Source organism: Bos grunniens, chromosome 23 (assembly GCF_055505025.1).
Source record: "Bos grunniens cultivar Pamir isolate PY7600 chromosome 23, Bosgru_T2T1.0, whole genome shotgun sequence".
In the NCBI taxonomy this organism is placed as follows: Eukaryota; Metazoa; Chordata; class Mammalia; order Artiodactyla; family Bovidae; genus Bos; species Bos grunniens.
In genome coordinates this window covers 9,713,919-9,741,251 of record NC_141187.1, presented here as the reverse complement: position 1 = coordinate 9,741,251, position 27,333 = coordinate 9,713,919, and the positions used below count along the sequence as shown (strand labels likewise).

At 41.1% G+C, this 27,333-nt stretch overlaps 1 protein-coding gene and 1 long non-coding RNA gene across 3 annotated transcripts in view; one reads left to right on the top strand and one right to left on the bottom strand.

The window, feature by feature from the left end:
* The window catches only part of NUDT3 (nudix hydrolase 3), a 123,569-nt gene that overhangs the window by 35,698 nt on the left and 60,538 nt on the right, over positions 1-27,333 (top strand). The window lies entirely within an intron of this gene.
* Positions 540-6,108, bottom strand: LOC147346615 (uncharacterized). Its single transcript, XR_015153022.1, has 3 exons — positions 5,960-6,108; positions 2,956-3,145; positions 540-2,112 (listed from the first exon to the last, which is right to left on the bottom strand). It is a non-coding gene; the product is annotated as an uncharacterized LOC147346615 (long non-coding RNA).

The window sequence follows — 27,333 nt, the reverse complement described above, 5'->3', positions numbered from 1 at the left end:
CGTCACACCCTGCTCTGTCGTCTTCTTCCTGGCAGCTCTTGCTGTCTCATGCTACATGTTCCCCTTTACGTGGCTCCTCCCTTAGCACAGAGTCCCTGAGAGCAGCCATCTCCTCTGTCTCGCTCACGGTGTGGCCCAGACGCATATGCATTCTCAAGAGAGAGTTTTTTAATAAATCAATGAATGTCAATATGTATTTCTACCTTTCTCTCATTTACCAGATAATTCACATAGTTTTAAATAAGTGCCTGAGAAAAGCATGAATTGTCAACAAATAAATTGTTTGGTACCAATGCATATTAAAATGCACAATGAGATGTAACTCTGCATTATGTTTTACAAAATAGACAAAACTTGCTTATATGGCATGATGTTTGGGAAAATTTTTAAAAACTACTAGTTTATTTCATTATTTTAGAGTAATTTTATTTCTAAGTGATGAAAGTCAGTAGATTTCAGGATACTTTCTGCAAGTGTCTTTCGGTATATAACACTGAAGATATGAGTAACCTTTAATTCCCACTAATAAAAAGTTAAGATGGAACTTATTATTTTTTTATTATCATTCATCATTATATTTTTCTTTTTTGCTATTAGCTTTTTTGGGAAACAGTCATGATAGTTTACTTCTGAATATTTTAAATATAATGAAAGCAAATATAACAGTTTTGTTTTCAAAACTCTTTTGAGGTATCAACCATTAAAAGATAGAGGTTTTGTAAAAAAAACAAAGCAGTGGCTTACTGAATACTTAGAGCGTTTACACCTTCAATATTAATTTGAATATTAGTTTTTGAAGTATGGGGACAACATGTTACATACAGATTTTCATCAGTTGAATGCAGTGTGCAAACCTGATAGAAATAACTTTTTAAACTTAAATAAGTTTTTTTTGACTGCTCTGAGTCCTCATCGCTTTGGGTGGGCTTTCTCTCGCTGCAGTGAGTGGGGGCTGCTCTCTACTTGTGGTGCCCGGGCATCTCTTGTTGCGGAGCGTGGACTCCAGAGCGCAGGCTCAGTGTTTGCGGCACACGGGCTTAGTTGCCCTGTGTCATGTGGCATCTTCCTGGACCAGAGATCAAACCCATGTCCCCTGCATTGGCAGGTGGATTCTTAACCACTGGACCACCAGGGAAGTCCAGGGAGAAATAATTTTGAAATAAATTTGCAGAGATATGCCTATGTTCCTTGTAAACTTACATTTTTATACTGGTATTCCTTCTCTATCCTATATTCAGCTAGTGATCTATTACAGGGTGTGACATGGTAATCATTTGTGTTGATGGATAGGATCTCAAACAATGGGTCGGATTTACATATTGATAAAATTACATATTTTTGTTAATTAGATTTATACACTGTCAAAAATTTTGATATTGTTAATAGTAAAAATACGTATTTAAAAATATAAGTACTTATGTTTTTAAAAGCTGCTACAGAAGGGAAAGAACAGGTTAAACTCCTGTTGGAAATATTGAAAATTATGCAGGAGTTTTTTCAGTGCTGGAGAACAAGGCCTGAGCTGCTGGGTGAGAGCAAAACCTTAGTTCATTTAAATTCAGTTATATTTGCAATGACGGACAATAAAGACAACTTAAGAGCTATTACAGTTTCCTATGCCAGTCTTGTTTTCTGAATTTTTACATGTTTTCTGAGTTTTTACAGTCATCTAAACTTGTTAATTGATGCCTGGAAAATCCCATGGATGGAGGAGCCTGGTAGGCTGCAGTCCATGGGGTCGTTAGAAGTCGGACACGACTGAGCGACTTCACTTTCACTTTTCACTTTCACTTTTCACTTTCATGCATTGGAGGAGGAAATGGCAACCCACTCCAGTGTTCTTACCTGGAGAATCCCAGGGACGGGGGAGCCTGGTGGCTGCCGTCTATGGGGTCACACAGAGTCGGACACGACTGAAATGACTTAGCAGTAGCAGCAACAGAGATAGATAAAATTAGCCTTGGTAATATAGTAATTTGACAGCAGTAGAAAATACCAGCAGAGACATTTGTGACCTGAAACAAGGTGTGGTGAAGTTTAGTCTTTCTTGAGAACTTGACTCCATCTGGTTAGTTAGCAAATGGATCCTTGTGTAGCTTCCCAAGGATGAAGCTGGAAAGAGATATTGGGAGACAGTCAGGAGTCTTTGCCACATTTCCCTTCTTGATGCTTTCTCTGGGCTGCCACCCGATTACCCCCACCCTCAAATCAAGCAGGGAGTGTGAAGCAAGTTCCTTTTGCCTGGAGGCGTGGGTGCAGGGTGCGTGAAGGTGAGTGTGACAGCTGTAACTATCAAGATGGGTTGTAGGGTTCCATCCAGTGCAGCGGCAGAATCGGTGCTGGTCTTTGACTGCATTATTTTTTTCCTTTGTGAGGGTGATTGTGGGATAGGGATCATTTTACTGGCCTTTCAAGAGACTGATAGCTAGACTAATTTTGAACTGGACACGTGAAGGTTATAAATGTGCAATTACTAAAAATATGTGCTGGTCAGAACGCTCACCTCGTCATGTTTAATGCGTCTATTTTGGGCCCACTTCCCACTGCCAAGACTCCCTAATCTCCCACAACTGCTGAGTTTGCTGCTTACCCGTGTGATGAGCCTGCTTCCCTCTGTCCCTCGTTTTAATGGGCTAGGATAAAACTTCAGTTCTCTATCAGTGCTGCGAGTGAATGAGGAGTTATGTCTGCCCTTTGTCTTTTTATTTCCCTTTGCCTGTTTGACACTTTTGCAAAGATATCTTGCATAGCTACCTTCCTCTAGTGGAAGTGACTAAATGCCAGTACTTGTTAGCTTGCAAAGGGGCCTAGGTAATCCCTTCCCCTTCTTGAGGTAAGTGTGTGGATCTGGAGGACTCCTGGGCCAGGCTGCCTTGGCATCGAATGAACCTTGGCATGCCTGCTGCTATGTAATGACCATAAACCGGTTATAAACATCTGTTGGCTTTCACTTACCCAAAAGAGTGGAGAGGAAGATGAAATTTTTGCTGATTTTGAGTGTTGTGATTGTTCCTCTGTATATTGAGCTTGTTTTGCACACTTAAACCACTTGCTCTCAAACTGAAGCTGCAGCAAGTGTAGTTTGCCTTTTATTCAGCTGCAGACTTGCCGGACTTTCATGAACGTGAGCTAATGGTGGATAGCACTATAGCAGTCAGACAGAGTTGGGTGTGGAGGAAAGAACATGGTTTAGAGTCACATCTGTAGTTCATGTCTGAGTTACCCTCTTGAAACCACAGTTCGTTGAAGTGTAAAATAGAAATATGTCCACTAACATCATCTCATTCCTTGGGTCATTGTGAGATGTAAGTGAGATTATATTTGCATGCATAGCACTTGAGACATTCTAAATTACAATAGAAATATTTGTTACGACTGTTACTAATAGTTCTGTGAGTTCAGGTTGAGCTTTAACTGGTCCTTAAAGGAATCCAGCAATAGCATTTTAAAATATATCTAATACCTTAAAAAATATTTTAATACTGATTTTTTTTGGTGGAGGAGTGGGGGATGCACTGTCCTGGCAGTACCGATGTACTGTGCAGCGTGTTTGATCTTAGCTCCCTGACCAGGGATCAGACCTGTGCCCCCTGCAGTGGGAGTGCGGAGTGCTGACCACTGGACCGCCAGGGAAGTCTAATACTTTTTCTAATAGACTTTATTTTTTAAAGCAGGTTTAGGTTCACAGCAAAGTCAAATGGAAAGTACAGCGTACCCATACACCCTCTGCCCCCACGTACTTACAACCTTGTGTTCACAAGTTTTCAGCCCCTTTGGGTAAACACAAAGGAGCATGATTGGTGAATCCTTTGCTAAGAGTGTGCTAAGTTTTTAAAGAAACCACCAAACCGTCGTCCAAAGTGGCCGCACAGTTTGCATTCCCACCAGCATTGAATGAGGATTCCAGTTTTTGCTTGCCATTCTCACCAGCCTTTGGTGTTTTCAGTGTTCTGGATTTTGGCTCTTCTAATAGGTGGGTCATGATATCTCATTTTTTTTTTTTTTTTTAATTTGCAGTTTCCTAATGACAGATGAGGTTGAGCATCTTTCATATGTTTTATTTGTAATCTGTGTATCTTCTTTGGTGAGATGGCTGTTCAGGTCTTTTTCTTATTTTGAGTTCTTTGTATATTTTGCATAGGTTCTTCATCAAATACATCTTTTGCAGATGTTATCTCCCAGTTTGTGCCTTGTCTTGTCATTCTCTTGACACCCAATACTTTTTTACTTGTTTTCTGGGAGAAAGAGTGTGCTTAGTTGAGTTTTTCTTGGGGGGCGGGGGTTGGAGTGAGTTTACTATTTCCCACTCTTACTGGTCAGGTGTTCTGCCTTCCTTCAGAAGTTAGGTAATTACTAGGACATTCTTAAAACTAGTTTGCCACCTCATCCCACTTTAAAAAATGGAAAATAGCAAATGTTAATGAGAATGTGGAGAAATTGGGTACCTGTGTTGATGGGAATGTAAAATAGTTCAGTCACTATGGAAACAGTTTGGTGGTTCTTGAAAGCTGAACAAAATTATGTTTGACCCTGCAATTCCACTCCTAGTATACACCCAAAACAACTGAAAACAGGTTCTCAAATATTTGTACACAGATGTTCAACACTATTCACGATAGCCAAAGGTAGAAACAACCAAATGTCCATCAGTGAGTGGATAATTCAGGAGTAGCATATGCATACAATGGACTGTTACTAACCACGGAAAGGAATGAAGTACTGATAACATTGAGGGTGAACCTCAGAATCATGCTAAGTAAATGAAGCCAGACCTCTGATTACACATTGTGTGATTCCATTGATATGAAATATGCAAAATAGGCAAATCCATAGATGCAGAAAGCAGATTGATGGTTAACAGAAGCTGAAGGTCTGGGGTCTGGGGTGAAGAGTAAACTTAATGCTTCAGTTCAGTTCAGTCACTCAGTTATGTCTGACTCTTTGCAACCCCATGGACTGCAGTACGCCAGCCTTCCCTGTCCATCACCAACTCCTGGAGCTTGCTCAAACTCATGTCCATTGAGTTGGTGATGTTAATGTTTATGTTGTTAATGCTTATGAGGTTTTATTTTGGGGTGACAATGTTTTGGAGCTAGAGGTCATGGTTTCACAACATTGTAAATGTACTAAATGCCACCTAATTGTTCACTTTAAAATGGTTAATTTTGTTACGTGTACTTCAGTTTTTTAAAAACTAGTTTTAAGACTGTAGTAATTTTTTAAAGTTTTCTCTTAAAAATTTTCCTTTTAGAGTTGTCTGTTTTAAATAGCAAATGAATTATAATTCATTATGATTTCATGAATAAAAAGACTTTGTTTTCTACATACTTCATTGGGTGGGTGTTGGGAGGCCATTTCATTCTTCAAATGGTTTGGAGTCTAACTGAGAGACAAATTTAGGATCAGATTGTTAAAGTAAAAGTTTCAGAGGCACTGTAGAAATGTGGCCAAATTAGTTGTTCAGGAATGATGATTTTCCAAAGTTGGGCAGAGTAATTTTTGACTTGGCCTTTTTTTGATGGTTGAAAAAAGGAATGTCAAGATTAATTTATAATTTTGATTTTCTTTGTGTTTAAGAGAATTCTTTAGATTTAAGAGAACTTTCATTAAAAATATATGGAACAGAGACTTCCCTGGTGGTCCAGCAGTTAAGACTCTGAGCTTCTACTGCAGGGGGCATGGGTTCAATCCCTGGTTGGGGAACTGAGATCCTGAATGTGACCAAAAAAATAATTTTTTTAAATTAAAAAATATGTAAAACAGATGAGTTAAAAATTAAGAAAAATCTCTGACCTCGCCTTTGGGGAAGAGAGAGGCTGGAGAGTGAGTTCAGTCACCAACAGCCGGTGATTTACTCTATCATGCCTATGTAATGAAGCCTCCATAAACACCCCAAAAGAGAGGGTTCGGAAAACTTCCAGACTGATGTGGAAGCTTGTGCCCTTTTCCCATAGCTTACCGTATGCTGTCTCTTTCATCTGGTTGTCCTGACTTAATCCTTTTATAATAAATCAATAGTCTAGTAAGTAAAAAAAAAAAAAAGATCTCTGGAAGAGATGTTCCAAGAATGGGCAGTTGGCTGCTAAATCCAGCTCTTTTATGGGTTAGCTAAAAAAAAAAAAAAAGGAGAAGATGGTAGGAGTAATGGCTTTTTAATGACCGATAAAAGAATACATACAAGTTCATACAGAAATAGATTTTTCCTGACATTACATTTTAAGATGCATTCATAGAGCAAATTATCATATGTAGGAAATTTGAGTGTATAATGACAATGCCTTTAAATGTGGTTTGTAGAAGATTCAGAGTTGTTCTTCTTTTGGTCATTTTATAATGTTTAAGGAGCTCTTAAGTGAAATTTATTTTTGAATAGGTAGTATATTTACATGGTTCAAAATTCAAAAGGCGTAAGTGGGATGCAGTGAAACTCATCCTTCTATACTTATCCCCCCAGGTACTCAGTTTCTTTCCTCATAAAACAACCTGTGTTATCAGTTCTTTTGACTCTTACAGTAGATGTTTGGTTATGTAAGATTTATTTATACTCATTTTGTATAGATTTGGAGTAATTAAAACATCTTGGGTTTGTAATGAACCCCTTCTCTCCACATTTACTTCTGTTTATTCTGACTTTGAGAGCATTGGATTGTCTTCAAGTAAAGGACTCTTAGCTGAGAATTCTCAGTCTTAATGAAGTTGTTGCCTCGTTTTCCTCTGTGATTTCTAGTGATAACTCCCTGATATTCCTAAATAGAGTAAATAAAGTGTAAGTTGTAGTAAAATGAAAACAGTTAAATTTAGTTCAGTTAGGAACATAAAACTTTGTGAAATACAGTACGTGAAATTATGTAAAACTATTTTCCTTTTAAAAATGATCTTTCCATCCTAACTCTTGTGTAGTTAAATGTTTGTTTTGTTCCTGGTGCACCGTGTATATCTGGCCCATTTTTTTTTCTCATTTTTGTAAGAATGATAAGTTAGAATTCACACATATGTTGTCACAATTGCAAAAGAACAGTTGTTGTGACCTGCCTGCCCCTGCTTATTGCTCTTCTGGACCCGCTGTAAGGCATGTCTTTCCTGTCCATCTGTTCATGTCTCTATCTGGGCAGTATAGTTTAGCTGGGCAAGATACGGCAATGAAATGAATCATCATGGTTTACAATAATTAGTGTAAAGTAAAACTGTCTTTTTTGTTTTTAAAAATAATTTCTTCTTAGTCCTGTAATTGTGTTTATGTGTGGAATTAATATTATTTTAGTAGTAACCAACTGGTAAAAATTTGACTTTTTTAAAAATATTAAGCAATAAACATGCATGTTCACTCAGTCATGTCTGACTCTTGTGTGACCGCATGGGCTATAGCCCGCCAGGCTCCTCTGTCCATGGGATTCTCCAGGCAAGAATACTGGAGTGGATTGCCATTCCCTTCTCCAGAGAATCTTCTTGACCTACGGATTGAACCTGCATCTCCTGCATATCCTGCTTCTGTAGGTGGATTCTTTACCACTGAGCCACTTAGGAAGCCCTAGCAATAGGATAGAGTTATATCAATAACAGTAAAGAATAACCTTTAGAAATGGGCAGGATCTGTGCAAAGAAAATAAAAGTGTTATTGAGAGGATTTGAATAAATATTCTTAAGTAGAAAGGTTCAATACCATAAGATGTAAATTCTTGGTGAGTTAATCTATAAATTTAACTTGATTTTTGTAGAAATTACAAGCAGTTTTCTTTAAACCACAAGAGCAATTTCTAAAGTTCAAATGGATAAGGAAACATAGAGGAATAGCCAGTAAAATTCTGAAAAAGAAAAGTGAAGGTTGAGAGTGGTGATGTCTAGTCCATTTAAACCATACTGCAAAGTTAAGTAGAATGCTAGGACTTCCCTGATGCTCTATGGCTAAGACTCTGAGCTCCCAGCACAGGGGGACCTATGTCAGGGAAAGTGAAAGTTGCTCAGTCATGTCTGACTCTTTGTGACCCCGTGGACTGTAGCCTCCAGGCTCCTCTTTCCATGGAATTCTCCAGGCAAGAATACCACAGTAGGTTGCTATGCCCTTTTTCAGAGGATCTTCCCAACCCAGGGATCAAACCCAGGTCTCTCCTGCATTGCAGGTCAGGGAACTGGATCCTATATGCTGAAAGTATAAGATCCCACATGCTGCAGTGAAGATTGAAGAGCATATGTGCCCCAACTAAGACCTGGTGCAGCCAAATTAAAAAAAAAAAAAAAATATATATATATATATATATATATATAAAACTGTTGAACTAGATCATGAGTAGACAGACAATTCAACAGAACAGAATGCATGTAGGAACAACCAGTCATCTAGAAAAATATAAAATTGGATTCTTCACTATCAGGATAATTTCCATTATAGATAGGAAGTATATACATTTAAAAGACCATAAATTGCTAGAAGAAAGCATGGGATAATTTCATTGCAGTCTTAGACTGGGCTGCTGCTGCTGCTAAGTCACTTCAGTCGCATCCAACTCTGTGCGACCCCATAGACGGCAGCCCACCAGGCTCCCCTGTCCCTGGGATTCTCCAGGCAAGAACACTGGAGTGGTTTGCCATTTCCTTCTCCAATGCATGAAAGTGAAAAGTGAAAGTGAAGTCGCTCAGTCGTGTCTGACTTTTAGTGACCCCATGGACTGCAGCCTACCAGGCTCCTCCATCCATGGGATTTTCCAGGCAAGAGTACTGGAGTGGGGTGCCATTGCATTAATTATGCTATCTAATTCAAGTCATAAAAGGAACGATTTGAAGGAACTATGTATGTGGAAAGCTACACCTTATTAATGGAGCAGAAGACATTACAGTTCTCCCCAGATTAATCTATTAGATTGTATGTTCCACAGAAGCAGGGTCTTTGTTTTGCTCATTGGTCTACCCACAGTGCCTCAGTGATTGGCACCGAGTAGGTACTAAGTGAATATTCATTGAATGAAAGTATGTGAATGTATGAATTCTACCTGTGTATTCACATATGGAAACTGGTTCGTGTATAGGGCTATTTATTGTAGCATTTAAAAAATAATTTTATTTATTTATGACTGTGCTGGGTATTCGTTGCTGCACTGGCTTTTCTTTAGTTGTGGCAAGTAGGGGTTATGTGGTGCACGGGCTTCTCATTGCGGTGGCTTCTCCTGTTGAGGATCACTGGTTCTAGGGCGCATGGGCTTCCATAGTTCAGGCTCCAGGCTCTAGAACACAGGCTCAATAGTTCTGGTGCACGGGCTTAGTTACTCTGCAGCATGTAGGATAGTCCCAGATCAGAATCCAAGACCTGTGTCTTTTGCATTGGCAGGTGAATACTTTACCACTGAGCCCACCAGGGAAGCTCTGTAGCATTGTTTTAACAGCAGAAACTAGAAATGCCCAAAATGTCTATCAAGAGAGCTTGTTAAATAAATTATGGTACATCAGTATAGTATAAAATTCTCCAGTGGCTCCTGTGGGATATCATTTACATGAAGGACCAGAACAAACAAAACTATCTGTGATAGTATAATTCACAGTAGTGACTGTCTTTGAGTCAGGGATATAGACAGGAAAGACGCACATGGAACATGCTGGGGATATGGAAACATGCATCTTAGTAGGTGTGTGGGTTCAAGTATAAGTCAGGGTCATCATACTGTACCCTGATGATCTTTACATTCCAGTGTGCATGCATTTTATGTCTTACAACAAAACACACAGTGTTAATAATCAAAATGACAGAAGTAAATGAATTTGACTGTCAATTTAGTGGCATGATTTTACAGAGAATAAATCTTTCATGTGACTTAAAAACAGTAGTTTGATCGACCATATCTAGTGGGATCTGTCCTTAGGCTAAGAAGAACTACAGAGAAATCTTAAATTGTGCTTAGTAGTTTTATGGTTAATAGTACTGTTAATTTGAAACTATTATAGGATAACTCAAATAGATAATTATCTTATTATTTTCAGCATAAAACACAAAAGCATAAAATACAAGAAGTTAAAAAGCTTGTGCTAAGTCACTTCAGTCGTGTCCGACTCTTTGTGACCCCATGAACTGGGGCCTACCAGGCTCCTCTGTCTGTGGGATTTCCCAGACAAGGATACTGAAGTGGGTTGCTATTTCCTCCTCCAGGGGATCTTCCTGACCCAGAGATTAAACCCATGTCTCTTAGGTCATTGGCAGGTGGGTTCTTTACTACTAGCACCACCTGGGAAGCCCTTTAAAAAGCTTCAGATCAGATCAGATCAGTCGCTCAGTCGTGTCTGACTCTTTGCAGCCCCATGAATCGCAGCACGCCAGGCCTCCCTGTCCATCACCAACTCTCGGTGTTCATTGAGACTCAGGTCCATCGAGTCAGTGATGCCATCCAGCCATCTCATCCTCTGTCGTCCCCGTCTCCTCTTGCCCCCAATCCCACCCAGCATCAGAGTCTTTTCCAATGAGTCAACTCTTTGCATGAGGTGGCCAAAGTACTGGAGTTTCAGCTTTAGCATCATTCCTTCCAAAGAAATCCCAGGGCTGATCTCCTTCAGAATGGACTGGTTGGATCTCCTTGCAGTGTAAGGGACTCTCAAGAGTCTTCTCCAACAGCACAGTTCAAAAGCATCAATTCTTTGGTGCTCAGCCTTCTTCACAGGCCAACTCACACATCCATACATGACCACAGGAAAAACCATAGCCTTGACTAGACGGACCTTTGTTGGCAAAGTAATGTCTCTGCTTTTGAATATGCTATCTAGGTTGGTCATAACTTTCCTTCCAAAGAGTAAGCGTCTTTTAATTTCATGGCTGCAGTCACCATCTGCGGTGATTTTGGAGCCCAGAAAAATAAAGTCTGACACTGTTTCCACTGTTTCCCCATCTATTTCCCATGAAGTGATGGGACTGGATGCCATGATCTTCGTTTTCTGAATGTTGAGCTTTAAGCCAACTTTTTCACTCTCCACTTTCACTTTCATCAAGAGGCTTTTGAGTTCCTCTTCACTTTCTGCCATAAGGGTGGTGTCATCTGCATATCTGAGGTTATTGATATTTCTCCCGGCAATCTTAATTCCAGCTTGTGCCTCTTCCAGTCCAGTGTTTCTCATGATGTACTCTGCATATAAGTTAAATAAACAGGGTGACAATATACAGCCTTGATGTACTCCTTTTCCTATTTGGAACCAGTCTGTTGTTCCATGTCCAGTTCTAACTGTTGCTTCCTGACCTGCGTACACATTTCTCAAGAGGCAGATCAGGTGGTCTGGTATTCCCATCTCTTTCAGAATTTTCCACAGTTGATTGTGATCCACACAGTCAAAGGCTTTGGCATAGTCAATAAAGCAGAAATAGATGTTTTTCTGGAACTCTCTTGCTTTTTCCATGATCCAGCGGATGTTGGCAATTTGATCTCTGGTTCCTCTGCCTTTTCTAAAACCAGCTTGAACATCAGGAAGTTCACGGTTCACATATTGCTGAAACCTGGCTTGGAGAATTTTGAGCATTACTTTACTAGCGTGTGAGATGAGTGCAATTGTGCAGTAGTTCGAGCATTCTTTGGCATTGCCTTTCTTTGGGATTGGAATGAAAACTCACCTTTCCAGTCCTGTGGCCACTGCTGAGTTTTCCAAATTTGCTGGCATATGGAGTGCAGCACTTTCACAGCATCGTCTTTCAGGATTTGGAATAGCTCAACTGGAATTCCATCACCTCCACCAGCTTTGTTCGTAGTGATGCTTTCTAAGGCCCACTTGATTTCACATTCCGGGATGTCTGGCTCTAGGTCAGTGATCACACCATCGTGATTATCTGGGTCTTGAAGATCTTTTTTGTACAGGTTTTCTGTGTATTCTTGCCATCTCTTTTTTATATCTTCTGCTTCTGTTAGGTCCATACCATTTCTGTCCTTTATCGAGCCCATCTTTGCATGAAATGTTCCTTTGGTATCTCTAATTTTCTTGAAGAGATCTCTAGTCTTTCCCATTCTGTTGTTTTCCTCTATTTCTTTGCATTGATCGCTGAGGAAGGCTTTCTTATCTCTTCTTGCTATTCTTTGGAACTCTGCATTCAGATGCTTATATCTTTCCTTTTCTCCTTTGCTTTTCGCTTCTCTTCTTTTCACAGCTATTTGTAAGGCCTCCCCAGACAGCCATTTTGCTTTCGTGCATTTCTTTTCCATGGGGATGGTCTTGATCCCTGTCTCCTGTACAATGTCACGAACCTCATTCCATAGTTCATCAGGCACTCTATCTATCAGATCTAGGCCCTTAAATCTATTTCTCACTTCCACTGTATAATCATAAGGGATTTGATTTAGGTCATACCTGAATGGTCTAGTGGTTTTCCCTACTTTCTTCAATTTAAGTCTTAATTTGGCAATAAGGAGTTCATGGTCTGAGCCACAGTCAGCTCCTGGTCTTGTTTTTGCTGACTGTATAGAGCTTCTCCATCTTTGGCTGCAAAGAATATAATCAATCTGATTTTGGTGTTGACCATCTGGTGATGTCCATGTATAGAGTCTTCTCTTGTGTTGTTGGAAGAGGGTGTTTGTTATGACCAGTGCATTTTCTTGGCAAAACTCTATTAGTCTTTGCCCTGCTTCATTCTGTATTCCAAGGCCAAATTTGCCTGTTACTCCAGGTGTTTCTTCCTACTTTTGCATTCCAGTCCCCTATAATGAAAAGGACATCTTTTTGGGGTGTTAGTTCTAAAAGGTCTTGTAGGTCTTCATAGAACCGTTCAACTTCAGCTTCTTCAGTGTTACTGGTTGGGGCATAGACTTGGATTACTGTGATATTGAATGGTTTGCCTGGGAAACGAGCAGAGATCATTCTATTGTTTTTGAGATTGCATCCAAGTACTGCATTTCGGACTCTTTTGTTGATCATAATGGCTACTCCATTTCTTCTGAGGGATTCCTGCCCGCAGTAGTAGATATAATGGTCATCTGAGTTAAATTCACCCATTCCAGTCCATTTGAGTTCGCTGATTCCTAGAATGTCGACATTCACTCTTGCCATCTCTTGTTTGACCACTTCAATTTGCCTTGATTCATGGACCTGACATTCCAGGTTCCTATGCAATATTGCTCTTTACAGCATCGGACCTTGCTTCTATCACCAGTCACATTTACAGCTGGGTATTCTTTTTGCTTTGGCTCCATCCCTTCATTATTTCTGCAGTTATTTCTCCACTGATCTCCAGTAGCATATTGGGCACCTACTGACCTGGGGAGTTCCTCTTTCAGTATCCTATCATTTTGCCTTTTCATACTGTTCATGGGGTTCTCAAGGCAAGAATACTGAAGTGGTTTGCCATTCCCTTCTCCAGTGGACCACATTCTGTCAGATCTCTCCACCATGACCTACCCATCTTGGGTGGCCCCACAGGCATGGCTTAGTTTCATTGAGTTAGACAAGGCTGTGGTCCTAGTGTGATTAGATTGACTAGTTTTCTGTGAGTATGGTTTCAGTGTGTTTGCCCACTGATGCCCTCTTGCAACACCTACTGTCTTACTTGGGTTTCTCTTACTTTGGGCGTGGGGTATCTTTTCATGGCTGCTCCAGCAAAGCGCAGCCATTGCTCCTTATCTTGGACGAGGGGTATCTCCTCACCGCCCCCCTTCCTGACCTTCAACGTGGGATAGCTCCTCTAGGCCCTCCTGCGCCCCGCAGCCACTGGTCCTTGGACGTGGGGTTGCTCCTCTTGGCTGCCTCCCATGACCTCGGTGTGCGGTAGCTCCTCCCGGCCGCTGCCCCTGGCCTTGGGCGTGGGGGCGTGGGGTAGCTCCTCCTGCCTGCCGCCCCTGGCTTCGGGCTTAGGGGCGTGGGGTAGCTCCTCCCGGCTGCCGCCCCTGACCTCGGATGCAGGGTAACTCCTCTCGTCACCGCCCCTGACCTTGGACGCTGGGTATCTCCTCTCGGCACCCCACCCCCAACCTCGGACATGGGGTAGCTCCTGTCGGCCACCGCCCTTCGGGCATGGGGTCCTCCAGGCTTCTGCCCCTGACCTCGGACATGGGGTGGCTCCTCTCGGCCATGCCGGTCGCAGCCGCCTGTGCTTAGCACACCGGTCGCAAAGCTTAGTAGGCTTTAATTTTGAGGGGCTTCAAAACTTATTTTTTTGGACTCCAAAATCATTGCAGATGTTGACTGCAGCCATAAAATTAAAAGAGGCTTGCACCTTGGAAGAAAAGCTATGACCAACCTAGACAGCATATTAAAAAGCAGAGACATTACTTTGCCAACAAAGGTCCATCTAGTCAAAGCTATGGTTTTTCTAGTAGTCATGTATGGTTGTGAGAGCTGGACTATAAAGAAAGCTGAGCACCAAAGAGTTGATGCTTTTGAACTGTGATGTTGGAGAAAACTCTTGAGAGTCCCTTGGACTTCAAGGAGAGATCCAACCATTCCATCCTAAAGGAAATCCGTCTTGAATAGTCATTGGAAGGACTGACGCTGAAGCTGAAATTCCAATACTTTGGCCACCTGATGTGAAAAAATGACTCATTGGAAAAGACCCTGATGCTGGGAAAGATTGAAGGCAGGAGCAGAAGGGGACGACAGAGGATGAGATGATTGGATGGCATCACCAACTTGATGGACTTGAGTTTGGGTAAGCTTCGGGAGTTGGTGATGGACAGGGAAGCCTGGTGTGCTGCAGTCCATGGGGTCCCAAAGAGTTGGACATGTCTGAGCAACTGAACTGAGGCTTTAAATATGAAATGGAAATATTCCTATGACCCGTAATTTATTTTTTTTCAATTATTATTCTTTTATTTTTTTCTAATAATACAAATTTCCTGTCTGTTATTGAAAAACCTAAGGAACAATGACGATGCAGTGGCAGCCATTACTCAAATTGAGGTCTCTAAATATCATTTCCACTAAAAGGAACCAAGGCTTCTTAGAGAAATAGCTGAATTCAAATCTGGAACAAGAAACACTTAACAGGAGCCTGAGATATCTTGCAGTGACAAAAAGCAAGAAAACTAAGATTAAAGATTTATATCAAAAAGATATGAGATAAAATTTGTAAAAATTACTGGTAGAATCTCGGTGGTGGGCACATGAGTGGTTACCGTATAATTCTTTGAACTGAGTGAAGTAAGCCAGAAGGAAAAACATAAATACAGTATACTAACGCATATATATGGAATTTAGAAAGATGGTAACAATAACCTGGTGTACGAGATAGCAAAAGAGACACTGATGTATAGAACAGTCTTATGGACTCTGTGGGAGAGGGAGAGGGTGGGAAGATTTGGGAGAGTGACACTGAAACATGTAGAATATCATGTAAGAAACGAGTTGCCAGTCCAGGTTCCATGCGCGATACTGGATGCTTGGGGCTGGTGCACTGGAACGACCCAGAGGGATGGTGTGGGGAGGGAGGAGGGAGGAGGGTTCAGGATGGGGAACACATGTATGCCTGTGGCGGATTCATTTTGATATTTGGCAAAACTAATACAATTATGTAAAGTTTAAAAATAAAATTTAAAAGAAAAAAAAATAAAAACTTTTATAATGAAGTACTAAATGCTATTTTGCCCCTCCTACCGTCTTGTTGGGGCTTCTCCTTTGCCCTTGGATGCTGAGTATCTTTTTTTGGTGGGATCCAACATTCTCCTGTCGATGGTTGTTCAGCAGCTAGTTGCAGATCTTGGTGTTCTCACAGGGGAAGATGGGTGCCCGTCCTACTCTGCCATCTTACATGTAAGGCCACTGTAGCGAGGGAACACAGCCCCACCCATCAGCAGAAAATTAGGTTAAAGATTTACTGAGCATGGCCTTGCCCACCAGAGCAGACCAAGACCCAGTTTTAGTCATAGCCAGTCTTTCCCACAAAGAGGCTTCCACAAGCCTCTTATCCTCATCCATCAGAGGGCAGACAGAATGAAAGCCACAATCACAGAAAACTAACCAATAGATCACATAGATCACAGCTTTGTCTGACTCAGTGTAACTATGAGCCATGCCGTGTAGGGCCACCCAAGATGGACCAGTTAATGGTAGAGAGTTGGACAAAATGTGGTCTACCTGAGAAGGGAATGGCAAACCACTTCAGCATTCTTGCCTTAAGAACCCTATGAACAGTATGAAAAGGCACATGAATATGACACTGAAAGATAAACTCCCCAGGTCAGTAGGTGCTCAATATGCTACTGGAGAAGAGCAGAGCAGTACCTCCAGAAGAAATGAAGAGGCTGAGTCAAAGTTAAAACAGTGCCCAGTTGTAGATGTGTCTGGTGGTGAAAGTAAAGTCTGATGTTGTGAAGAACAGTATTGCATAGGAACCTGCAGTGTTAGGTCCATGAATCAAGATAAATTTGGAAGTGGCCAAACAGGAGATGGCAAGAGTGAACATCAGCATTTTAGGAATCAGTGAACTAAAATGGATTGGAATGGGTGACTTTAACTCAGATGACCATTATATCTACTACTGTGGGCAAGAATTCCTTAGAAGAAATGGATTAGACCTCATAGTCAACAAAAGGGTCCAAAATGCAGTACTTGGGTATAATCTCAAAAACAACAGAATGATCTCTGTTCGTTTCCAAGGCAAACCATTCAGTATCTCAAGTCATCCAAGTCTGTGCCCCAACCACTAATGCCAAAGAAGCTGAAGTTGAATGGTTCTGTGAAGACCTGCAAGACCTTCTAGAACTAACACCCGAAAAGGATGTCCTCTTCATTATAGAGGACTGGAATGCAAACGTAGGAAGTCAAGAGCTACCTGGAGTAACAGGCAAATTTGGCCTTGGGGTACAAAACGAAGCAGGTCAAAGGCTAACAGATTTTGCCAAGAGAATGCACTGGTCATAGCAAACACCTTCTTCCAACAACACAAGAGAAGACTCTACACGTGGACATCACCAGATGGTCAGTACTGAAATCAGATTGATTATATTCTTTGCAGCCAAATATGGAGAAGCTCTATACAGTCAGCAGAAACAAGACCAGGAGCTGACTGTGGCTCAGACCATGAACTCCTTATTGCCAAATTCAGACTTAAATTGAGGAAAGTAGGGAAAACCACTAGACCATTCAAGTATGACCTAAATCAAATCCCCCCCTTTTTTTTTTAATCAAATCCCTTATGATCATACATTGGAAGTGAGAAATAGATACGAGAATTTCGATCTGATAGAGTGCCTGAAGAACTATGGATGGAAGTTTGTGACATTTTACAGGAGGCAGTGTAAGACCATCCCCAAGAAAAAAAATGCAGAAAGGCAAAATGGGTTTCTGAGGAGGCCTTATAAATAGCTATGAAAAGAAGAGAAGCAAAGGAGAAAAGGAAAGATATACCCATCTGAATGCAGAGTTCCAAAGAATAGCAAGGAGAGATAAGAAAGCCTTCCTAAGTGAATAATGGAAAGAAATAGAGGAAAACAACAGAATGGGAAAGGCTAGAGATCTTTTCAAGAAAATCAGAGCTACAAAGGGAACATTTCATGCTAAGATGAGCACAGTGAAGGACAGAAACGGTATTGACCCAACAGAAGCAGAAGATATTAAGAAGAGGTGGCAAGAATACATAGAACTATACAAAAAAAGATCTTCATGACCCAGATAACCATGATGGTGTGATTACTCACCTAGAGCCAGGCATCTTAGAGTGCTAAGTGAAGTGGGCCTTAGGAAGCATCATTATGAACAAAGCTAGTAGAGCTGTAATTTCAGCTGAACCATTTCAGCTCCTAAAAGATGATGCTGTGAAAGTGCTGCACTCAGTATGCCAACAAATCTGGAAAACTGAGCAGTGACTACAGAACTGGAAAAGGTCAGTTTTCATTCCAATCCCAAAGAAGGACAATGCCGAAGAATGCTCAGACTGCTGCACAATTGCACTCATCTCACACGCTAGTAAAGTAATGCTCTAAATTCTCCAAGCCAGGCTTCAACAGTATGTGAACCAAGGACTTCCAGATGTTCAAGCTGGATTTAGAAAAGTCAGAGGAACCACAGATCAAACTGCCAACATCCATTGGATCATAGAAAAAGCAAGAGAGTTCCAGAAAAACATCTGCTTCATGGATGCTAAAGCCTTTGACTGTGTGGATCACAAGAAACTGTGGAATGTTTTTGAAGAGATGGGAATACCAGACCACCTGACCTGTCTCCTGAGAAACCTGTATGCAGGTCAAGAAGCAACAGTTAGAACCGGACATGGAACAACAGACTGGTTCCAAATTGGGAAAGGAGTACATCAAGGCTGTATATTGTCACCCTGCTTATTTAACTTATATGCAGAGTACATCATGCAAAATGCTGGGCTGGATGAAGCACAAGCTGAAATCAAGATTGCAGGGAGAAATATCAATAATAACCTCAGATATGCAGATGACACCACCCTTATGGCAGAAAGAGAAGAGGAACTAAAGAGCCTCTTGATGAAGGTGAAAGAGGAAAGTGAAAAAGTTGGCTTAAAGCTCAACATTCAGAACACTAAGATCATGGCATCTGGTCCCATCACTTCATGACAAATAGATGGGGGAAAAATGGAAACAGTGGTAGACTTTATTTTCTTGGGCTCCAAAATCACTGCATATGGTGACTGCAGCCATGAAATTAAAAGACACTTGCTCCTTGGAAGAAAATCTATGACAAACCTAGACAGCATATTCAAAAGCAGAGACATTACTTTGCTGACAAAGGTCCCTCTAATCAAAGCTATGGCTTTTCCAGGGGTCATGTATGGAAGTGAGAGTTGGACTATAAAGAAGGCTGAATGCCAAAGAATTGATGCTTTTGTACTGTGGTGTTGGAGAAGACTCTCAAGGAGATCAAACCAGTCCATCCTAAAGGAAATCAGTCCTGAATATTCATTGGAAGGACTGATGCTGAAGCTTTGGCCACCTGCTGCAAAGAGCCGACTCATTAGAAAAGACCTGACTCATTAGAAAAGACCCTGATGCTGGGAAAGATTGAAGGCGGGAGAAGAAGGGGACAACAGAAGATGAAATGGTTGGATGGCATCACTGACTCAATGACATGAGTTTGAGCAAACTCTGGGAGATGGTGAAGGACAGGGAAGCCTGGCATGCTGCAGTCTATTGGGTTGCAAAGAATGGGACACGACTGAGCAACTTAACAACAACAGTGATGAAGTAGTGGAGATAAAAGGGGACAGGCACCACTCTGGAGTAGCTCTTGCTGGTTAAAGATGAGAGCATCAAGATTTTAATGACTGCAGTTGATTGAAACACATGAATTGAAAAAAGTCTTTGAAAAAATTGGGAGAAGGCAATGGCACCCTACTCCAGTACTGTTGCCCAGAAAATCCCATGGACGGAAGAGCCTGGTAGGCTGCAGTGCATGGGATCGCTAAGAGTCAGACATGACTGAGCGACTTCATTTTCACTTTCCACTTTCATGCATTGGAGAAGGAAATGGCAACCCACTCCAGTGTTCTTGCCTGGAGAATCCCATGGATGGAGAAGCCTGGTAGGCTGCAGTCCATGGGGTCGCACAGAGTCGGACACGACTGAAGCGACTTAGCAGTAGCAGCTGCAGTTGATTGAAACACATGAATTGAAAAAAGTCTAGTTAATGATGCAACAACAGTGTTTGGGATTTTTTGGGGACAGTATCTTGTCATTCTGAAAATTAGTAAATGAGAAAAAAATCAAGCATTTACTTTGCCTTTCCTATATTTACCTGTAATCAAGCAGTTGATAAAGTATCTTATTTGTAGAATTTCAGCTAATCAATATATACAGAAGGGACAATACAGTTAGAAAATTGCCACTTGCATTCCCTAAAGAGATGATAGATACAGATGACTGCCATTAATAGATGCTAACACCATTAAATGAAAGGCTGGTGGTGAACTCTGTGATGGACAAATTATGTGACAACACTTTTAAAACCACAGTTTCATCCCCTCATCACTAAACGTAATGTCACATCTTCTGTAACTCACAATATAGGAAGTATTTAGCACTTCAGCAAAGTTTCCTTGCCAAAGCACCAAATCTAAAACTGACCAAGCTTCAAGATCTAATGACCTGGGGCAGGACATACGGGGTCTAGAGGATCAGGTTGAAGGTTACCACAAGGGATGGCACTGGCAAGTGTTGAAATGTGGGGAATAGTACAGAATCAATGACCTGTTTTACTTCAACAAGTAAATGGCTTGAAAACAAAGGGCCAGGAGAGGGGAATGCTTTAGTTCAGTTCAGTTCAGTTCAGTCCAGTCGCTCAGTAGTGTCCGACTTGTTGCAACCCCATGAACCGCAGCATGCCAGGCCTCCCTGTCCATCACCAACTGCCGGAGTCTACCAAACCCATGTCCATTGAGTCGGTGATGCTATCCAACCATCTCATCCTCTGTCGTCCCCTTCTGCTCCTGCCTTCAATCTTTCCCAGCATCAGGGTCTTTTCCAGTGAGTCAGTTCTTCACATCATGTGGCCAAAATATTGGAATTTCAGCTTCAGCATCAGTCCTTTCAATGACTATTAAAGACTGATTTCCTTTAGGATGGAGTGGTTGGATCTCCTTGCAGTCCAAGAGACTCTCAAGAGTCTTCTCCAACACCACAGTTCAAAAGCATCAGTTCTTGGCACTCAGCTTTCTTTATAGTCCAACTCTCACATCCATACATGACCCCGGGAAAAACCGTAGCCTTGACTAGACAGACCTTTGTTGGCAAAGTAATGTCTCTGCTTTTACATATGCTGTCTAGGTTGGTCATACCTTTCCTTCCAAGGAGTAAGCATCTTTTAATTTTATGGCTGGACTGCTTTAGACTAGGCTTAAGTCATATCAACCAAATGCAGTGTATGAACCTAGTTTGGGTCTTCATTTAAATAAGCCAGTTGTAAAATAGTATTTTTGAAGCAATTGGAAATAGTTGAATATGGCCTGTTCATTAGATGATTATAATAAATTGTTAATTTTGCTGGGTATAATAATGATGTTGTGGTGTATTTTTTTAAAGCCCTACATCCTCCATACTTGGTATTTACCATCGTGACCTGGAAACTCTCCTAGCCTTTCCATCAGTTCTCAAGCTTTTTTTTTTTTTTTTTTTTTAATCTCAGAATCCTTTTACACTCTTAAACATTACTGAAGATCCCCCCCCAAAAGCTTTTGTTTGTGTAAATTTTATCATCAGTATTTATTATATTGCTTCCTGGGTGGTGGCTCAGGGTGAAGAATCCACCTGCCAATGCAGGAGACGTGGATTCCGTCCCTGGGTCAGGAAGATCCCTTGGAGAAGGAAATGGAAACCCACTTCATTATTCTTGCCTGGAAAGTCCCATGGACAGAGTAGCCTTATGGGCTACAGTCCATGGGGTTGCAAAGAGTTGGACATGATTGAGTGACTAAGCACACAAACAGTGAATACTTGGAGGTTCATTGTATTTTTTCTCTACTTCTGTGTATGTTTGGAATTTTCTAAAATCATTTTTAAAAAATACCACGTGGTCATTAAAAAAAGGAGGCTCTTTGGTATGTAGTGATGAAACGATCTCCATGGTTTATGTGAAAAAAAGTGGAACTGTGGTGATGAGTTACTATTTGTGTTAATAAAGAGGGAAGAAAATATTCAAGAAAGTTTCATGAAGAAGCAATTAGGAGACAGAGGTAGGAGAGAAGGCTGGAGATGAAAGAGAAGACTTGCTTTTCAACTGTCCGTTCTCTTGTACTTTTTTTTTTAGCTTGTGCAGTGTGTATCATTGAAAAAAAATGGAATTGAAAACTACAATTTTAGACACACAACTGTGTACATTTAGAATAATAGAATGTTAATGATGGAAGGGATTTAGGAATTAACTGGACTACCTCATTTTGAAACTGAGAAAGATGAAGTATAGGTTTTTTTCCCCAGTTGTGTGGCTGATTGGGATAAGGCATACCTGTGATCCATGTCTCCTTACTGTCCTCCTCTAAAAAGTAGACAGCTTATAACTGTGTTTTAAACTTCAACTGTTTATATTAGGTGGAAATTTGATTAATATGTTGGTGCCACTTTGGGGACATAGTACTTGCTTTCTTACACTGTTCATATGGTCCTGAGACCGTGTGTGGGAAAATCATGTAGTTTATGGATGCCAGGGATGCTGTTCCTGGGGCTTTATTTATTTTTAATGAACTCAAGAAACTCAAGCATTCTAAATATTTCATTCACTCCATTTGGCTGTCAGAAATTTCCTTGGGAATAATGCTTGGCATTCTTCTTGTCCAATTATAAAAGTCTGAAATACTTGTTCTAAAATATTCAAGCTATACACAAGGTTTTAATGTGAAATGCCTCCTCCTCCTTAGTGTCGCCAAGTGTACTATACAGAGGCAGCCATTGTTTCTCGGGTGAATGCTTTGAAATCAATGTTTAAGTTGAGGTTTTAGAAGTTCCCATAGTATAGAGAGAGTGTAGGTAGCTTTACTTTTCCTGTGATATCTCAGACTGTTTCTCCCTTTCCTACCTGCTTCTCTTCCTGTATTTCTCTCGAAAAATGAGTATCAATTTCCACCTACTGACCTCAGTTAGAAGTCATAGCTTCTGCATCCCTTTCACAGCACCCTAATTTCTGGTTAGCTACCAGTTGTCATAGCTGTTTCCTAAATATGACTTGTATCAGTCTCTTCTCCTGGCACCTTGGTTACATCCAGCTCCCTTATCCTCTCTAACTGAACTTATCCCACCCACCGCCCAGCATTCATTCAGCTTCCAGATTCAAGCTTCTGAAACACAAGTGCAATTGCTGTATCCCTTCTCAAAAACCAAGGCAGATTCCCAGTTGCATTCAATTATCGTAACTCCTTGATGCGCTTCCTGTATGAACTTTTTATACTAGTCTCAGTTAATTTATCAGCTTCCTCTGTTGCCCTCTTCCTCCTTCCCATCGTGCACCCTTCACCATATTAAACTGCTTGAATTTCTCAGCATTCTCTGGCTATAATATATTGTTTCCTGCATGTGTGGCTGTGTGATTACAGTGCCCTTTGCCTGGAACCCTCTCCTTTCTGGGCTCAGTAAATTTCTCTTCTAGGTTCAGCTTGAATGTTCCCTCTTGAGGAGTATTCTGGGATCCTCTCAGAATCTTCTTTCCCTCGTAATAGTCCTTACCAACATGATGCTGTGGCTGCTTGGGCCCTTTGTTAGATCAGCGGTTGGCAAACTTTTTGCAGAAAGGACTAGATAGTAAATATTTTTGGCTTTGTGGGTCATGTGATCCCTGTGAGGACTACTCAGTCATCTGGCGGTCAGAGGCAGGCATATACACTGGTTGAATCCTGGCTCAGTGCTCACCCTTTCTGTACCCCTCACCACATCACCAAATCATCTAAAGCTTGGTTTCCTCATCATTATAATGATAAAAATTACATAATGCCTGAAATGTGTGATGGTTTGAAAATTAGGGATAGTATATTAAAAGTAGAATGTAAAATGGCAGCACCTAGCACAAATGGGCACTGAATAAATACTACCTGCTGCTGTTTTTATTTATTCCCCCTACTGTTAGTCTCCCTTCGCCTCCCGCAGCTTTTTCAATATTTCTAAGAGTTATGGGGAGGAGTTAAGGTTTACAGGAACAACTCAATCATTCCGGTAGGTTATGTTCATACAGTGTGATCCAGCAACTTTAAGTCTTCTTTATATAACCTGCAAATACAGCCAAGTTAACTGCGTTTCTTTAGTCATCTTTTTCAAAATTAAAAAGTCATTACCAGGTAATATACAGTGCAGTGTGTTAACGTATGGACGTTCATTTGGAAATAGGGCAGGACACTCAATCACTTAGAACTCTAGCAGTATACTCCATACCTGGGACGCATACTAAGGAGTGATATCTGTTCTTAAAATACCTTGTTCCTACCGAAGTAAAAATTGCAGAATATCTTTTCATAGCACAGTCCTTGTACTTGGCAGGGAATTTCCTCTTTTGTTAAATAAGCAACCTGGTTAGCTAGAAAATGAAGGAATTTTGTAAACTGACTGTTTTCGTTTATTTGTTCTTTCTTTTTAGCAGTATTTTGAGCTGTGCAGGAAAAAAATGAGCTTAAGGGTAAATGACTTTAAAGCTCAAGGAATTGAAACTACTAGTGCTTGGCCTTGTGGTAGTTTGTTGACTTAATTTCAACAAGTTATTTCACCTCATACTCGGCTTTACTCATCTTTTAAAACATTTTATAGGGTCCTTATGTCCAAGAACTTGTGTAGCTGTTCTTTAAAACATTCTGTAAAAAATAGTAAATTTATCTGGAATCCAAGTGCAGATAACATTCACTATTCAGTTCAGTCGCTCGGTCGTGTCCGACTCTGCGACCCCATGAACTGCAGCACGCCAGGCCTTCCTGTCCATCACCAACTCATGGAGTTCACCCAGATGCATGTCCATTGAGTCAGTGATGCCATCCAACCATCTCATCCTCTCATCCCCTTCTCCTCCTGCCCTCAGTCTTTCCCATCATCAGGGTCTTTTCAAATGAGTCAGCTCTTCACATCAGGTGGCCAAAGTATTGGAATTTCAGCTTCAGCATCAGTCCTTCCAATGTATATTCAGGACTGATTTCCTTTAGGATGAACTGGTTGGATCTCCTTGCAGTCCAAGGGACTCTCAAGAGTCTTCTCCAACACCACAGTTCAAAAGCATCAATTCTTTGGCGCTCAGCCTTCTTCATAGTCCAACTCTCACATCCATACTTGACCACAGGAAAAACCATAGCCTTAACTAGACGGACCTTTGTTGACAAAGTAATGTCTCTGCTTTTCATTATGCTGTTTAGGTTGGTCATAACTTTCCTTCCAAGGAGCAAGTGTCTTTTAATTTCATGGCTGCTGTCACCATCTGCAGTGATTTTGGAGCCCAGAAAAATAAAGTCAGCCACTGTTTCCACTGTTTCGCCATCCATTTCCCATGAAGTGATGGGACTGGATGCCATGATCTTCGTTTTCTGAATGTTGAGCTTTAAGCCAACCTTTTCACTTTCCTCTTTCACCTTCATCAAGAGGCTCTTTAGTTCTTCACTTTCTGCCGTAAGGGTGGTGTCATCTGCATATCTGAAGTTATTGATATTTCTCCCAGCAATCTTGATTCCAGCCTGTGCTTCCTTCAGTCCAGCATTTCTCATGATGTACATTCACTATTATGTTTATCTTATTTTTATGAAGGGACACATAATAGTTAGAATGGGCTTGACTGTAAAAGCAGTTGGCAGGGCATGTCACGGATTTGATAGGTTGCAGCCCTTGTGCCATCTGGGTGATCAGCAGAGCTGTCTGGTGGTAATGACATTGTTGAGGGGCTGTCAAATGCTAGGGGCATCACGTCATTGGAAATTATGTTAAGTGCATTATTGCCTGCAGTTTTCTGGAAATCAGTAATACGTCTAAAATATATAGCTTGCCAGTCAGGATTTTCCATGTTGTAGATTATCACCGTAGATAATTAATTTTTTTTTTAAGAAAATTATTTCCAGTGAATTCCCTGGCAGTCCAGTAATGGTTAGGATTCCACTTTCACGGAGCATATGGAGTGCTTTTTCCATTGTTGAAGACCCGGGTTTTATTCCTGGTTGGGGAACTAAGATCCCACAAGCCATGCAGTGTGGCAGAAAAAAAGTTTGCAGAACTTTAACATGGAATAGGATTTAGAAAAGGCAGAGGAACCAGAGATCAAACTGCCAACATCCACTGTATCATCGAAAAAACATGAGAGTTCCAGAAAAAATCTACTTCTGCTTTATTGATTATGCCAAAGCCTTTGACTGTGTGGATCACAACAAACTATGGAAAATTCTTAAAGAGATGGGAATACCAGACCACCTTACCTGCATCCTAAGAAATCTGTATGCAAGTCAAAAAGCAACAGTTAGAACTGGACATGGAACAACAGACTGGTTCCAAATTGGGAAAGGAGTACATCAAGGCTGTATATTGTCACCCTGCTTATTTAACTTACATGCAGAGTACATTATGCAAAATGCCAGGCTGGATGAAGCACAGGCTGGAATCAAGATTGCAGGGAGAAATATCAATAACCTCAGATACACAGATAACATCATCCTTACGGCAGAAAGAGAAGAACTAAAGAGCCTCTTGATAAAAGTGAAAGAGGAGAGTGAAAAAGTTAAGTTAAAACTCAACATTCAGAAAAGTAAGATCATGGCGACTGGTCCCATCACTTCGTGGCAAATAGATGGGGAAACAGTGGAAACAGAGACTTTATGTTTTTGAGCTCCAAAATCGCTGCAGATGTTGACTGCAGCCATGAAATTAAAAGACGCTTGCTCCTCGGAAGAAAAATTATGACCAACCTAGACAGCATATTAAAAAGCAGAGACGTTACTTTGCTGACAAAGGTCTGTCTAGTCAGGGCTATGGTTTTTCCAATAGTCATGTGTGGATGTGAGAGTTGGACTATAAAGAAAGCTGAGAACGGAAGAATTGCTTTTGAACTGTAGTGTTAGAGAAGACTCTTGAGAGTCCCTTGGACTGCAAGGAGATCCAACCAGTTCATCCTAAAGGAAATTAGTCCTAAATATACATTGGAAGGACTGATGCTGAAGCTGAAACTCCCAATACTTTGGCCACCTGATGTGAAGAGCTGACTCATTGGAAAAGACCCTGATGCTGGGAAAGATTGAAGGTGGGAGGAGAAGGGGGTGACAGGATGAGATGGTTGGATGGCATCACCAACTCGATGGACATGAGTTTGAGAAAGCTCTGAGAGTTAGTGATGGACAGGGCAGCCTGGTGTGCTGCAGTCCATGGGGTCGCAGAGTTGGACATAACTGAGCAGCTGAACTGAACTGAACTGAACCTAGCACAAATCTACTCCTACTATGCTATTGGCTGTGGGAATGGAAACTTAGCAGAGACCAAAGGGAGAGGACAATAGAGAGAGGGAATATGGATAGCTTCTCCAGCTGGAGCTGCCTGGTATTAGTCTCTTTCTGGCTGGAAAAGACTGAGAAGGTTGTTTCTCAAATCTCTCTTTCCCTCTCTTTTAGCTCCAGTCCAACATTTATATGATTATCTTCTCAAATTATCCATTAGATGTCTCATTGAACCCTCAAATTCATGTTCAGAGGACAGTTTCCTTGTGGTTCCCTCCTCCACCCACCGTTTCACATTCTCTGGGAGGGCAGCTCCCCCATTGACCTGGCCCACATCCTGTCAGTCACTGGCCCTGTGGACTCTTCCTTCTGTATTTCTGGAAATGTGTCACTTCCTTCCAACTCCCACTTTGATCCTTCTCCTTTCTTAGCCTGAATTAGCTGCAGAAGTGAATTCTCTTACCAGGTTTGCCCATATCCAGTCCAAGTCAGAGTGATCTTTCTAAAACACAAATTGGGTTATGTCATTTCCTTATTCTAACGGCCTCAGTGACTTACTCATT